The 16,009-nt window shown below is 40.7% G+C and overlaps 1 long non-coding RNA gene across 1 annotated transcript in view; it reads left to right on the top strand.

The window, feature by feature from the left end:
- LOC135229340 (uncharacterized) overlaps positions 1-16,009 on the top strand; it is a 203,010-nt gene that overhangs the window by 183,298 nt on the left and 3,703 nt on the right. The gene's annotated exons all lie outside the window — the stretch shown is intronic.

Below are 16,009 nucleotides of genomic sequence, written 5' to 3'. Positions count from 1 at the left end.
TTGGCTAACTGAAAGGTGGGCCGTTGGAACCCACCAGCTCAGGAGTTGAAAAGATCTGGAGATGGGCTCCCATAAAGATTCTAACCAAACAAAATCCAAACCAGTTGCTGTTGAATCAATTCCGACTCATAGTGACCCTATAGGGCAGAGCAGAACTGCCCCATAGGGTTTCTAAGACTGTAAGTCTTTACAGAAGCAGACTGCCATGTCTTTCTGCAAAGAACCAACTGGTGGATTCGAACTGCCCACCCTTTGGTTAGCAGCCGAGCTCTTAACCACGGTGCCACCAGGGCTGCGCCATAAAGACTGCAACCTAGGAAACCTTGTGAGGCAGTTCTAAGCTGTCGTACAGGGTTGATATGAGTCAGAATCTCTTGATGGCACACAACCATGATTGTACTAAGAAAAATTCCTCCAAGCAGCTGTCTACATGACCCCTGAAGCACACATCCATGCACGCTATCAAAGCAGTGCGGCCAAAGACAGGAAATTGGAATAGAGACATTATAGAGTGGACAGTGAAAAGTGATTTCTGAGGGGCGTGCAGCTCAAGCGGAGGAGGTAGCATACAACTAAATGCCCTTCTCCTTCTATTGTTCAATGGTCTTGAGAAAGAATGTGTCCCAGGAATTAACTGTAGCCCAGGAGAACTTGAAGACAGCAAATACAGAGGACCAGTCAGGATGCTTCTGCAGTGGTCAGGGTGAGGAGTGATGGTGGTAGTGCAGGTGGGAACAGTGGGCAGGCTTGAGGTGTACTTTGGAGCTTGAGCTGCCAAGAATTGCTGGTGGATCAGACGTACGGGATGAGGGGAATGGAGAATCAAAGGTGACTTCTAGAATTCAGGCTACCATGAGAGCATGGTCACCAGAGCCATTCTCTACCATGTGGAAAACCATGGAGGAACAAACTTGAGAAAATGACCAAAAGATTTTTTCTGGACATGTTAGATTTGGATGTCTGAGGTCATCCAAGTGTGGAGAACAGTTCCCAGCTGTGGATACCACTCTGAGGTAGAGTAGTTTTCCAGGTTCTAAGAATTTGGAGATCATCAGCCTATAGCTGATTTGAAAGCCACTGGTGGTGCGATGATTATGCATTTGGGTGCTACCAAAAGGTCTGCAGTTTGAATCTACCAGTCGCTCCTTGGAAACCCTGTGGGGAAGCTCTACTCTGTCCTATAGGGTCCCTATGAGTCAGAATCCACTCGATAGCGACTTTGTTTTGTTTTGTTTTAATACTAAGCTCAGAAAAGTTGTGTGTCAGGGTTGTATTTTTTCACAATACTTATTCAAGCAGTTCGAATCTACCAGCCACTCCTTGGAAGCCCTGTGGGTCAATTCTACTCTGTCCTTTAGGGTCGCTATGAGATAGAATCGACTCAACAGCAGTGAACTTAGTCTTAGAGGAGCTCTTTGTCTGTCAAAGCTGAGAGTTTTACTTCATACTTTTTAAAACTGCCATGTCTCATGTTACGTGGCTACCCTTACAGGAGCATTTTTGGTGCTAACTTGACTTGTTCTTGGTGAAGGGCTCTGTATTCATTTTCTAGGGCTGCCATAGTAAATTACCAAAAACTCAGTGTCTTTAAAAAAACATATAATCCATACAGTCCAAGAAGCTGGATTATATGAAGAAGAAGGGGCATCAGGATTAGAGGAAGACTCATTAACAGCCTAGACATGCAGATGACACAACCTTGCTTACTGAAAATGAAGAAGACTTGAAGCGCTTGCTGATGAGGATCAAAGACTTCAGCCTTCAGTATGGATTACACTTCAACATAAAGAAAACAAAAATCCTCACAACTGGAACAATAAACAGAAAATACTGAAGTTGTCAAGGATTTCATTTTACTTGGATCCACAATCAACACCCATGGAAGCAGCCATCAAGAAATCAAATGACATATTTTATTGGACAAATCTGCTACAAAAGACCTCTTTAAAGTGTTAAAAATTGAAGATGTCACTTTGAGGACTAAGGTGTGCCTGAACCAAGCCATGATATTTTCAATCGCCTCATATGCATGCTAAAGCTGGACAATGAATAAGGAAGACAAAAGAACTGAAACTTGAATTATGTTGTTGGTGAAGAATAATGAATATACCATGGACTGCTAGAAGAATGAACACACCTGTCTTGGAAGAAGTACAGCCAGAATGCTCCTTAGAAAGGTGGGTGGCAAGACTTGGTCTCACGTCCTCTGGACATATTATCAGGAGGAATCAGTCCCTGGAAAAAGACATCGTGCTTGGTAAAGTAGAGGGTCAGTGAAAAAGACAAAGATCCTCAATGAGACAGATTGAGACGGTGGCTGCAACAGTGGGCTCAGACATAGCAATGAGAAAGGCCCAGGGCTGGGCACTGTTTCGTTCTGTTGTACATAGGGCTGCTATGAGTTGGAACTGACCCAACAGCACCTAACAACAACATCATAAACTCACTAGATCTCCTGGGGATAGAATGTCATATTCAGTGTAGAATAGATAGAGTTTCTTTGTTTACCATATTTACTAATACTATGATTTACATTTGATAACTTCCACATTCTGTTGGATCGCTTTTCTTTGGAATGGACACAAACGTGCGTCTCCTGCAGTCTGTTGGCCAGGTAGCTAGCTTCCAAATTTCTTTGCATAGTGGAGTGAGCATCTACAGTGCTGCATCTGTTTGTTGAACCAACTCAGTGGGTATTCTGTCAGCTCCTGGAGCCTTGTTTTTCGCCAGTGTCTTCAGTGTAGCTTGGACTTCTTGCTTCACTACTACCAGTTCTTGATCATATGCCACCTCATGAAACGACTGAAAATTGACCATTTCTTTTGGTACTGTGACTCTGTGTATTCTTTCCATCTTTTGTGTGTGTGCTTTAAGTGAAATTTTACAAATCAAGTCAGTCTCTCATACAAAAATTAGTATACAGCTTGCTATGTACTCCTAGTTCCTCTCCCACCAATGAGACAGCACACTCCTCTCAACGCTGTATTCCCCGTGTCCAGTCAGCCACTTTCTGTCCCCCTCTGCCTTCTCATCTCCCCTCCAAACGGGAGCTGCCCACATAGTCTCATGTGTCCACTTGAGACCAGAAACTCACTCCTCACCACTATTTTTTCTATCCTATAATCCAGTCCAATCCCTGTCTGAAGAGTTGGCTTTGGGAATGGTTCCAGTCTTGGGCCAACAGAAGGTCTGGGGACCATGACCTCCAGGGTTCCTCTAGTCTCAGTCAGATCATTAAGTCTGATTTTTTTATGGGACTTTGAGGTCTGCATCTCACTGCTCTCGTGCTCCGTCAGGGATACTCTGTTTCATTCCCTGTCGGGGCAGTCTTCGGTTGTAGATGGGCACCATCTAGTTCTTCCGGTCTCAGGCTGATGTAGTCTTGGATTTACGTGGCCATTTCTGTCTTTTGGACTCATAATTACCTTGTATCTTTGGTGTTCTTCATTCTCCTTTGCTCCAGGTGGGTTGAGACCAATTGATGCATCTTAGATGGCCGCTTGATAGTGTTTTTAAGACTGCAGACGCCACTCACCAAAGTGGGATGCAGAATGTTTTCTTAATAGATTTTATTATGTCAATTGACCTAGATGTCCTCTGAAAACATGGTCCCCCAACTGCTGCCCCTGCTACTCTGACCTTTGGAGCATTTGGTTTATTCAGGAAACTGCCTTTCATTTAGTCCAGTTATGCTGACCTCTCCTTTATTGTATGTTGTCTTTCCCTTCACCTAAAATAGTTCTTGTCTACTATCTAAATTTGCGAATATCCTTCTCCCTCCCTTTCTCCCCACCCTCATAACCATCAAAGAATATTTTCTTCCCTGTTTAAACTATTTCTTGAGTTCTTATAATAGTGGTCTCATACAATATTTGTCCTTTTGCAACTGACTAATTTCACTCAACATAATGCCCTCCAGATTCCTCCAAACTATGAAATATTTCACGGGGGGGGGGAGGGAGGGAGAGTGTTTTTTTACTGATTAATTAGTAGGTAAGAACTGCTTTAGGTGAAGGGAATGACAACACTCAATACATGCAAGGTCAGCTCAATTGGACTGGACCAAAAGCAAAGAAGTTTCTGGGATAAAATGAATGCTTCAAAGGTCAGCGGAGCAAGGGCGGGGGCTTGGGGACCATGGTTTAAGGGGACTTCTAAGTCAATAGGCAAAATAATTCTATTATGAAAACATTCTGCATCCCACTTTGAAATGTGGCGTCTGGGGACTTAAATGCTAACAAGCGGCCATCTAAGATGCATCAATTGGTCTCAACCCACCTGGAGCAAAGGAAAATGAAGAACACCAAGGTCACACGACAACTAAGAGCCCAAGAGACAGAAAGGGCCACATGAACTAGAGACCTACATCATCCTGAGACCAGAAGAATTAGTTGGTGCCCAGCCACAATAGATGACTGCCCTGACAGGGAGCACAACAGAGAACCCCTGAGGGAGCAGGAGATCAGTGGGATGCAGACCCCAAATTCTCATAAAAAGACCATACTTAATGGTCTGATTGAGACTAGAGGAATCCTGGCGGCCATGGTCCCCAAACCTTCTGTTGGCACAGGACAGGAACCATCCCCGAAGACAACTCATCAGACATGAAAGGAACTGGACAGTGAGGGGGAGAGAGATGCTGATGAAGAGTGAGCTAATTATATCAGGTGGACACTTGAGATTGTGTTGGCATCTCATGTCTGGAGGGGAGATGGGAGGATAGAGAGAGAGGGAAGCTGGCAAAATTGTCACGAAAGGAGAGACTGGAAGGACTGACTCATTAGGGGGAGAGCAAGTGGGAGTACGGAGTAAGATGTATGTAAACTTATATGTGACAGACTGACTTGATTTGTAAACGTTCACTTGAAGCTCAATAAAAGTTAATAAAAATATATATATATTAATGGTCACCTAATGGTATTAAAAATATGATATTCAAGTCAGCTATTATAGAGACATCTTTGGTTTAGGGTCTGTCAAAACCAATATGCCTATTGTTCATAGGAGACACCTGTGATATCTCACTGGTTTCTAGTCATGTTTGTAGAGCAAGTCAAAGTTTCACCCAAGCTTCTGTCAGTATTAATTATATAAAATACATATGGGTTGGGACGGGTGTATATCATCACCATTATCATCAGCAAAAGCACTTTTTTTGCATTATCACTAAATCAGTTAAAATTTGTGTTAACTGGGTTAAAAAAAAAAAAAAACCTGAGTTCAAACTTGTATAATAATTACAGGTGCATGAACCCCTTCTAGAATAAATAAACAATTGACCTAATTAGACAACATCTGGTTTAATTCATGCTCCAGAAATAACCACGACAAATGGGATTACTGTTATTGGTGAAATGGTTAGGTTATATCCTTAGAACTGGGCTTGAACTCTATCCTAGTTGATTGACAATCCACAAGTTTCATTGACTTAAAATGTGGGGATATTTCTCATTTATAATACCTCTTGGGTGTGAGTCAAGTGCAAATCTGCTCTGTATTATCATCTTTTCTAATTTCATTTCTGGTTAGCAGCTCTTATGTTAGCCACTATCATGGCAAATGCATAGGAATATGGATGGAACCAGGTAAATGGCACTTAATTCTTCTGTTTGAATGTGGAATCTTTCACTTCATTCATATTCCATTTGCCCAGCAAGTCATATGGCAAATCCTGACGTGAAAGAGATGAGAAATACCCCGCTACTCAGGATGCACCAAGGATAACCCTTTCCCTTGTTTCTAGGTATAGTGAATTAATCATATACTTCATATACCATTAGGTCTGTATTTGGCTTCCATATCATGTTCCTATATTAGTCATGGAATCGACTCGAAGGCACTGGGTTGGGATATTAGTCAGAATTTTACTACAATAATGATGCATAAAAGACAACCACAAAATCTTAGTGACAAGTAATAAAAAGTATTTCATGCAACTCTACAGATCAGCTAGGTTTTGAGTTCAGGTTGTTTCCATGCATCTCTTAATTTCCTTGGACAAGTTGAAGGGGCGGCAGACACTTGAGGCAAGTTCATCTCATGGTAGAACTTCAAGCTTTCAGAGGAGAAGTCTCTTACAGACTAGGCTGGGAAACACCACACTCACACTCATATCCACATTCCATTAACCAAGTAACATGGCCAAGACTAGTGTCAATGGGTCAGGAAATATACTCCTCCCATGGAGACAGTGTAGGTCTGTGGGGGGGGGCAAGCAGGGGAATAATGTCAATATTTGGTGACTAATAATCTAATCTACACAAGTTGCATTCACTCATCCAAGAAATACTTTCTGGACACAAATATTTTTTTCAGATACCAAAGCAGGATGTCAAAGTATATGCATTCTAGTTGTTGTTAGCTGCCATCAAGTTGGTTCCGAGTTACGGTGACTTTATGCATCATAAAATGAAAGATTTCCATGTCCTGTAACATCTTCATGATCTTTGGTATTTTGAGTCCATTGTTGCAGCTATTGGGTTAATCCGTCTCACTGAGGGTTTCCCCCATTTTGGTTGGCTCTCTACTTTACCAAACATGGTACCTTTTTCTAGCAATTGGTTTTTCCTGATGACATGTTCAAAGTAAGCAATTTGAAGTCTCACCATCTGTCATGGATTGAATTGTGTCCCTCCCCCAAAATATCTGTCAACTTGCCTAGGTCATGATTACCTTGTGTGATTCTATGATTGCCTATCATTTTACGATCTGATGTGGTTTCGCTAAGTGTTGTACACCCTATCACTATGATGTAATAAGATGGATTAGCAGAAGTTATGTTGATGAAATGTATAAGATCAGGTAGTGTCTTAAGTGAATCTCTTTTGAGATACAAAAGAGAGAAGTGAGAAGAGAGACATGGGGGCCTCATACCACCAAGAAAGGAGTGCTGGAGCAGAGCATGTCCTTTGGGTCTGAGATTCCTGCACTGAGATGCTCCCAGACCAAGGGAAGATTGATGACAAGGGCATTCCTCCAGAGCAGACAGAGAGAGAAAGCCTTCCCCTGGAGCTGACGACTGAATTTGGACTTGTAGCCTACTAGACAGTGACAGAATAAATTTTTCTTTGTTAAAGCCATCCTCCTGTGGTATTTCTGATATAGCAGCATTAGATGACTAAGACACCATCCTAATTTCTAAGGTACATTTTGGTTGTATTTCTTCTACGACTGAATGAGTTAACATTCATTCTATTGGGAGTCTATGGTATATTCAACATTCTTCATCAACGCTGGAGTTTGCATGCATCAATTCTTTTTCTAGTAGTAGATAGACAGAAATAGATACACATAATTACATATATATAGTTAGATGGTGCCTTGCTATCTGAAGAAAAATTTAAAAAGTAGGGTAAAAGGACAAGATAGTAACTGGTTCAGGGATGAAGTCTCTCTATCATTTCTAGAAGCAGACTGCTCAAAGCAAATGAACTGGCTAAAGCCCTAAAATAGAAGAAACCTCAGCAAAATATAGCTGTAATACAATGAAAGAGCCCAGTGATGTAATAGGAATTGAGGAGCATACAATAATGGAGGCCAGGTGGAGTTGGGCCTTGAGTTTAGTTTTAAAAGCTTTCCATTCAACTCAGGTTTTTGTAAAATTGAATAGAACCTTAATAAAATCTAACATACTTTAAATGGATTATTCCATGTGCTTTATGGTACAAAGATGGGCACAGTAAGACCATTTAGATAGATATTACAAAAGTACAGGTGAGTAAGTATGATGACTTGAACCATCAAGTATGGAAAATAGCAAAAGTAGCAAAATCCTGAAGACAATGAGCAAATGCTGAATAATGCATTCTTTGAGAGAACAGTGGAGTCAGGGATGCTACTAAAGCTTTGGTTGAATAAAGGCATCATTTATTGATAGGATGAAGATTGAGCAGGAAAATATCTTGGAGAGCCTAATCAACCTTTAAACTTCAAATAAGTCAATTTTGAATACTTAATATATATCCTCATGGAGATATTAACTTGGAAGTTGATATTCAACCATAGATTTCAGGGAAGAGATTCTATTTGGAGATATAAATTTGGTAGTTGTAAGCATAGAGATAGAAATTAAACAATGACATAAACTAGATTTAGTCAAATGAGAAGTCTGTTTATTTAAGTAAGGACACAGCACTGTTCATTTCTTACAAAATGTCAGGTATCTGGTAGGGGCTGTTACTTATTTTTTAGTACTACTCTAGCTACTATTGGGCCTTTACATACCTACGTAAGTTTTAGAATTAGTTTGTCATTTTCTTTACAAATTTTGTTGTGATTTTTATTAGATTTGCATAGAATATATAAACAGTATTGGTGGAATTTAGTCTTCTTAACCATTAACTTTCTATATCTCAAGAATTATTGAGATCTACCTTCATGTCAATATTATAATTTTATCCATGAAATCCTTGAGTGGATATGTGTGTTCACGAGTGTAGGAGTGTGTGCATGCATGTGTGCGTTCATATACACGCGTGTAAGTCTGTTCACAGATATACATTAACAAAATATAATCAATAAAATACCAAAAAAATACTGAATAGAAAATACCTAAACTAGAAAGCTACTGAACTAGTAAAATCCAAAGCAAATCACTGTCATATAATTTTTATGTTACTTTTATCAAAATATCAAGAAACTTGCAATTCTTATACTTTGTAATATATTTCAGACACAGGGCCTAGTGAGGGTAAGGCATTTCCAGGGGCAATCTCTAAGTTCAGCCTTTCCCTATCCCAAATTTCAAGACGAATAGATGTTGATGAGTCAGCAGAAATGTCTCCCCCTCTTGTCTGGCTTTCATATTTGCGGCGCCTGAAAGCATTCTGTACCTTGTCTGCTGCACCCTTGGACTTGGACCCTGGCGCACGTGCCCTCCTCTGCCCCCCTTTTGCGATGCTTCTGTTTAGACAATGGAGAATACAAAATAGAACAAAACCGTGAGATTAATAATAATCATACAAATTCTAGTTGCATGACCAAGAACAAGTTACTTAACCTCTCTGAGCCTCAACTTTGTCATCTGTACAATGGCAGTAATAACAGTAACAGATTCAATAGAAGTAATAGGTCTTGACGTTGTGAGGATTAACTAGTTGCCATCCAACTGATTTCATCTCATGGCAAACCCATGTGTGTCAGAGCAGAACTGTACTCTGTAGGGCTTTCAATTGCTGTGACCTTTTGGAGGTAGATCACTAGGTCTTTCTTCTGAGGTGCCTCTGGGCAGATTGAAACCACAAATATTTTGGTTAACAGCAAAGAGAGCTTAATAATTCGTGCAACTAGGGACTCCCTGTGAAAGTTAAGTGACTTATTGTAAACAAAATGTGTAGAACACTGCTTGGTATATTGTAGTTGCTACTTAATTGTTATCAATATATCATGAATATTTATGGCATTATCACTGAAACATTTGATAACAAAGAGAACAAAAATATAAAGTTGGACAAGTCTCACTTATGCATATTATTTAACACCATAAATAAAATCCCAGAAAATGTGTGCTATCAGTAGATAAAAAGATACTGTATTTTAAACATATATTTGTAATTACAAAATTCCTAAGATGGTCCTACAATAGGACCAGTACAGTCATCCATTCATTAAAAAATATTAAGTAAGTGCATATTGTTTGTCAACTGCTGTTTCAGGTCCCATAGAAATGGAAGTAAACCATCAGACAAATTCTCTACCCATCAGAAACTTACATTCCAATGTAGAAATACACAAAAATGCATATACAAATAGAGATACAGTAAAACTCAAAGTAATGCTAATGCTTACAAAATGAGCAAGGCATTGAAGTAGAATGTTAATTTATAGGTTAAATTAGTTGGTCAGCAAAGTCCTTTCTTAAGAGTGGTATCTGAGCAGAGATCTGAATGAAAGGGGAGAGACAACCAACAGGAAAATATGCAAAAAAAAAACAAAAAAAAAAATACTAGGAGAGAGAACCAACCCCAGTACAAAGGCCTGGAGGCAATGAAACAAAACAAGGAGGATGCACAGCAGAAATCAAGGGAGAGAGGGGTGCTCTGTAGTGAGGTGAGAGATATGTCCAAAAGATTATCATGGCAGCCTAAAGGACTTGGATTTATCTAAAATCTTTGAAAAGATTTGATCAGAGAGACATGTCACCTGAGTAATGTTTTAAGAACTTCTCCCTGGTTGTTGTCTGATTAGACTCTAGAGGGAAAAATTGAAAGTTGGGAGAGCAGTTAGGAGGCCCTTACAGTGTCTGAGCAAGCTGTAATGGCAGCCAGGCCCAGGGTGTTGGCAAGGGAGTAATTTAGAAGTGGGCAGATATGGAATCTATTCTGAAGATACAACCAACAGAAAGTGTTGTATATAAGATGTTAGAGAAAGAGAGAAGTCAATGAATACTCCAAATTAGAGAAAAACCCCAACATCACATCAGTGGAGGAGAAACATTTTTGGTAAAAAATAATACAAATTCCCATAGAACACTAAATACAAACATACTAATTTTTTTTAATAGTCTAGAAGAGGCAGAAAAAAATCTGTAATATGATAAAATGCATACATATTTTAAATGGAAAATAAAACACTGTTAATGTTTTCCATCAATGTTAGAATCAAACATTAAGGATCAAATACTCAACACTTTTCTTGGAAATCGTAGATCTGGATATCAACACTGGAACCAAAAATATCTTACCTTTGAAAAGCTAGCAAAAACGAATGGTATTTATGTATGATATAATCATCCTGAAACACTATTAGACTCAACTGAAAAATCATATAAACTAAAAAGAATGCTCAGAAAGTATAATTGGCACCCCATTAATATAGATAAAGTATAACCCTGAAGAGTTATAAATTTTATTTTCTTATAAAATCAAAAATGCAACAAAATTTATACATTTCCTAAATATAAATTATCAATTTATATTTAGGAAATGTATTTGGCGATATTTATATAAAACATTTTTGCCTTGAACGCCACTTAAACCAAATGAAACCCATTGTTATTGAGTTGATTCCAACTTACAGCAACCCTATAAGAGTGATGTAACTGCTCAGTAGGACATTCTTGCTGTACTTCTTCCAAGACAGATTTTTTTCTCCTTTTGGCAGTCCACAGTACATTAAATATTCTTCACTAAAACCATTATTCAAAAGCACCAACTCTTCTTTGGTCTTCCTTACTCCTTGTCCAGCTTTCACACACATATAAGGCAGTTGAGAACACCATGGCTTGGATCAGGCACTCCGTAGTCCTTAAAGTGACATCTTTGCTTTTTAACACTTTAAGGAAGTCTTTTGCAGCAGATTTGCCTAAAGTAACACGTCATTTGATTTCTTGAGTGCTGCTTTGATTGTCTCTCCAAGTAAAATGAAATCCTTGACAAGTTCAATATTTTCTCCTTTTATCATGACGTTTCTTAGTGGTCTGGTTGTGAGGATTTCTGTTCTCTTTATGTTGAGGTGTAATCTATAATGAAGGCTGTGGTTTTTGATCTTTATCACTAAGTGCTTCAAGTCCTCTTCACTTTCAGTAAGCATCGTCTTGTCATCTGCATATCACAGGTTGTTAATGAGTCTTCCTCTAATCCTGATGCCAAATTCTTCTATACAGTCTGGCTTCTCAGGTTACTTGGTCAGCGTACAGATTGAATAAGTATGGTGAAAACAGAGAAAACAAAAATCATCAAAACTGAACCAATAAGCAGCATCATGATAAACAGAGAAAAGACTGAAGTTGTAGAGGATTTCATTTTGCTTGGATCCACAATCAACACCCAGGAAAGCAGCTGTCAAAAAAATCAAATGTCTTATTGTATTGGGCAGATTGAGCTGCAAAAGAGTTCTTTAAAGTGTTCAAAAGCAAAGATGACACTCTGAGGTCTAAGGTGGGCCTGACCCAAGCCATGGTATTTTCCATCGCCTTATATGCATTTTTTTTTTTTTACATGCATGCAAAAGCTGGGACAATAAATAAGGAAGGCCGAAGAAGTACTGACACCTTCGAATTATGGTGTTGGCAAAAAAATATTGAATATACCATGGGTTACCAGAAGTAGAAACAAATCTGTTTTGGAAGAAGTATGACCACAGTGCTCCTTAGAAGCGAGGATGATGAGGCTCTGTCTCACGTACTTTGGACATGTTATCAGGAGGAACCAGTCCCTGGACAAAGACATCGTGCTTGTTAAAGTAGAAGCTCAGCAAAAAAGAGGAAGTTCCTCAATGAGATGGATTAACACAGTGACTGCAACAGTGGTCTCCAACATGGTGACAACTGTGAGGATGGTGCAGGACTGGGCAGTGTTTCCATCTGTGGTCCATAAGGTCAGTATGAGCTGGAACTGATTAGACCCACCTAACAACAACAACACAACAGCAACAATGTACGGCGAGCAATTTCACATGGGTTTCACTACGTCTTTGATGTGGTGGTTGACAGGTGAAATGGTGCACTGTAGATTAGTGGGAAGGCACAACTGGACCCATGCATAACCTTGCTTATTGGGTCACAGGCTGTGACAGTAATAATTCCTGCTTAGGAGAATTTGAAAGCTGTTCATTGTGGACGTGTGAGGGACTCCGAAATACTTGCAGAAATTTCCAAGTGGGTGGGGTGCTCTAGTGTGAGCATCGGGAGGAATGGACCCCATGTGTGCTTTACATCCTCTGCAGATTATGACACAATCAAACATTCCCTTTTCACTGTCTTGCAAATTGCAAGAGAACAGGGGGAATTTTTAGGCAGGACGCTTTCAAAACACATGGCAAGAAAATTTATTGAAACATTAAATTCAAAATAAAATTTTCCTATATTTTTCTTCCTTCCCTGTCTCATTTCAAGGAGGTAGTTGGACTCACAGGGTTGAACCTCTGAAACTTTGAGACTCTGAAGAGCCTGTTGTAAAAGCCTCAGCTCACTGGAGTAATCACACTGCGTGAACTGAAGCCCAGGGGAGGAGTGAGAGTCGGATAGCAGAGTCCTAGAAATAGGAAAGGGGTTGGCCCTGCTTCTTGACAGTGCCCTGGGGTAGACGGCAGCACCTCAAAGGATAATGCAGGCGCATAGGTACACAAACCCCATCATGGTGTTCGCAGCCCTGCCAAGGTTCTCCTGCTCCAGCTAGGAATGGAAGGAGCAGAGCCAATACTTCTAGAGAAATCACCCACGTAGGCTGGGGCAATGGGTGTTTTGAAGCCTGTCTCCAAACCTTGGTCCTTCATTAGACCCCAGGAATTATTGCATATCTGGATGAGGAGGAAACCTAAAAATAAGTAAGGTGAAAATCCACCACCCCGTCCCCCCCCCCGCCCCCCAATTTTGTAAGCAGGCTGCTCTGAGCTGGAATTCAGTTTATTTAAAGAAATATCATGCTTTTTTTCACACAGGATTTTATGCAGATTCACACTTATGATTCATATTATTCATTTATCCATTAAGTCAACAAAGATTTACTGTATACTGACTACATGTCAGACCCTATGCCATGTACTCTTGATGATAAGATAACTCAGAGAAGGTCCCTCATTGCCTGATCAGAGAAAGAGCCAAGTTAACCGTTGTATCAGTTGTGTATTGCTGTGTAACAAATGACCCCAAAATGTAGCACTTAAAAGAACAACCACTTACTAAGCTCAGAGTTATTCTGGTTGTCAATTTGGGGATCTTCCTATCTGGGCCAAGCACAGTGACTCGCAGCAGGCCTTCCTCATGTGTCTACAGTTCGCTTCCAGGTCAGCTAGGAGCCATTTCGTCTAAAATCAACTCAGTGAAACTGCTGGATCCTCTCTCCAATGGTCTCCCACCATCCAGCAGGCTGGCCTGGGTCCGTTCCCATGGGTTCTCAGGGTTTAAGAGCAACAAAAGGGCAAGTCTCAATGCAAAGTCCTTTCAACTCTCACCTTGTATCCGGTTCACTACTATCTTAATGGCCAAAGCAACCGTAAGGTCAGCCTCAAATGAGGGTGCAGAAAGACTCCTGCTGCTGAGGAAAGGCGCTCCAGAGTCTCACAGAAGGCATGGACACAGAGAGAGGGAGAATGTGTCGACCTTCCTAAAATCATCTGTGGCAAGTAAATGTAATTGTGTTTTATGTGGTGGTAAAGGGCATCTTAAATACAAAGGTGTACAGAGGAAGAAGTGGACAAATTTACCAGGAAAAGGGTCAGGGAAGATCTCAACTAGGAAGTGATGCCTGAACCAAGTTGGGAATATGGTTGGATAGTTAAGGGATGACAAAGGCCCAGAATCCAGGAAACCCCAAGAATTCTCTAGAGGCTTCAGTACAAGGTGAGGGATGGCTTGATGAGAACATTCTGAGGAGACAGAGTGAAGCCACTGGAGCATTTGTCAACAGGCACAGATCGTCTTTTGTTCTGTTTTCCAACCAGTCCTCCCTCCTATACAGTTGGGAGTCACAAAAAACGAGCCCCTAGCATCTTCGTGTTGTAATTTCTATTTTCTACCGAGAAGTCAGCACCTCTCTCGTCACCTCCCCAACTTTCCTAATTTCTTCCATAATAGATCTCCCCATTTCCAGGATCTTTTTCTAAATGGCATCCAAAACAAAAATAGAGTCTGGAAGAAGCAGAGGTCATGGGCTTTCCCAAGTCAACTCCTAAACCTCCTATTCTGGCTGCATAAAAGTCCTGAGTCTTAGGGCTTTTTGGTGAGGCCATAAGCCTAACCTGTTCCAACAGGGTCAGTTCTCTTCACCACATACTTCACCAGGGAGAGTAGGCCAGGAGATGGGAAGGGGGACAACATCTCCTAGTCAGAGTGAAGAGCCTGTGTGAAGCCTCAGAGGCTAAGGAGACCTGAAAAGGGTGCAGAGTGGATGTTGTATGACCAGGGCTGGAGAGACGATTCAAACTGAGTTAAATGAGAGGATTTGGTGGAAGCAACTGCCCTTCACACTATTTTCATTCCCTGTATGCTCTCTCTCCCTCCCAAGGGATGGTAACCTCTTTGAGTGCAGAGAGAAGTTTTAATTTATTTTTAATATATAATCTCCCTCCTCCCAGCCCCCAAGCCCCTACTTCAACAGTTGCCATATTTTCCTTGCTGCCCAGCTTTGCTTCAAACTGGGCCCATAGAACCGAGCAGTGTCAACAATGATGTCACACAAGGGCTATGGAAGTCTTGGTGCTCGCTCAGATGTCAACTGCTCTTTGGAGAGGGTGTCGATCTGAGGTCTCCTGCAGGAGAGTGTCTTTAGATAGCAAATCCAGGAAATTCAGGGCTACATCAGAGTCTCCAAGTCATGAAAGATTCAGATATCATCAGTAACTGGGAGGAGGGATAGAGATCCTTCAGAGTACCATTATTTTTTGGATGTCTTCACCCAGACAGGATGAATCAGTGATAAACAAAGAAGAGGCCTTTCTCTAAGACTCTAAATAAGGGTGAGAGGAAAAATCTCCCAGATGGGTGAGAGCTAGGGAACTAGGGGATCTGATTTCCACAGAAATCAGAGCTATGACAGGAGAAGATGAAGGATTTGAGGTGAACAGATAGGGTCATAAGGAGGATTGACCTAAGAAAGCATTTCCTGTCATTTAGTAGATAATTCACCAAAGTTTGTAATGTCCATGGGAAATGCAGGAATAAATCAATGATCAAACTTAGGATTCTGAGAAATTTCTGGAATAAGTGCAGAAATAATACTCAATTGTTCTGGCCTTTAAACCTGATGGAAAGGAAGGAAGCCAGTGTACAACTGGGACAGAGAATGTAGGACTGAGGAAAGGGTGGTGAGGGAAAAGTGTATTGCATTATTATATTTTCTAATGAAATGGAATGAACATACTATGTGAAGAACTAAGAAAATTTTCAGGAGGTTCTAGGAGTGGGTGGTGTGAAGAAGCACAGGGCCCACATCATTGTGAACCATGCAGCCCCAGCCTGTTAGGGCAGAAGAAGGTCTTTCACACTCCTTCCCTAGACCCAGGAACGCGCCTTTTCCTCCTATGTCTCCTCCCCACCTCTCCCCAAGGACCTAAATCCCTCACAGCAAAGATA

The sequence above is a fragment of the Loxodonta africana genome, unplaced genomic scaffold, assembly GCF_030014295.1.
Source record: "Loxodonta africana isolate mLoxAfr1 unplaced genomic scaffold, mLoxAfr1.hap2 scaffold_236, whole genome shotgun sequence".
Classification (NCBI taxonomy): domain Eukaryota; kingdom Metazoa; phylum Chordata; class Mammalia; order Proboscidea; family Elephantidae; genus Loxodonta; species Loxodonta africana.
Note: the sequence above shows the minus strand (reverse complement) of the source record. Positions and strands in the feature narration are given on the sequence as shown.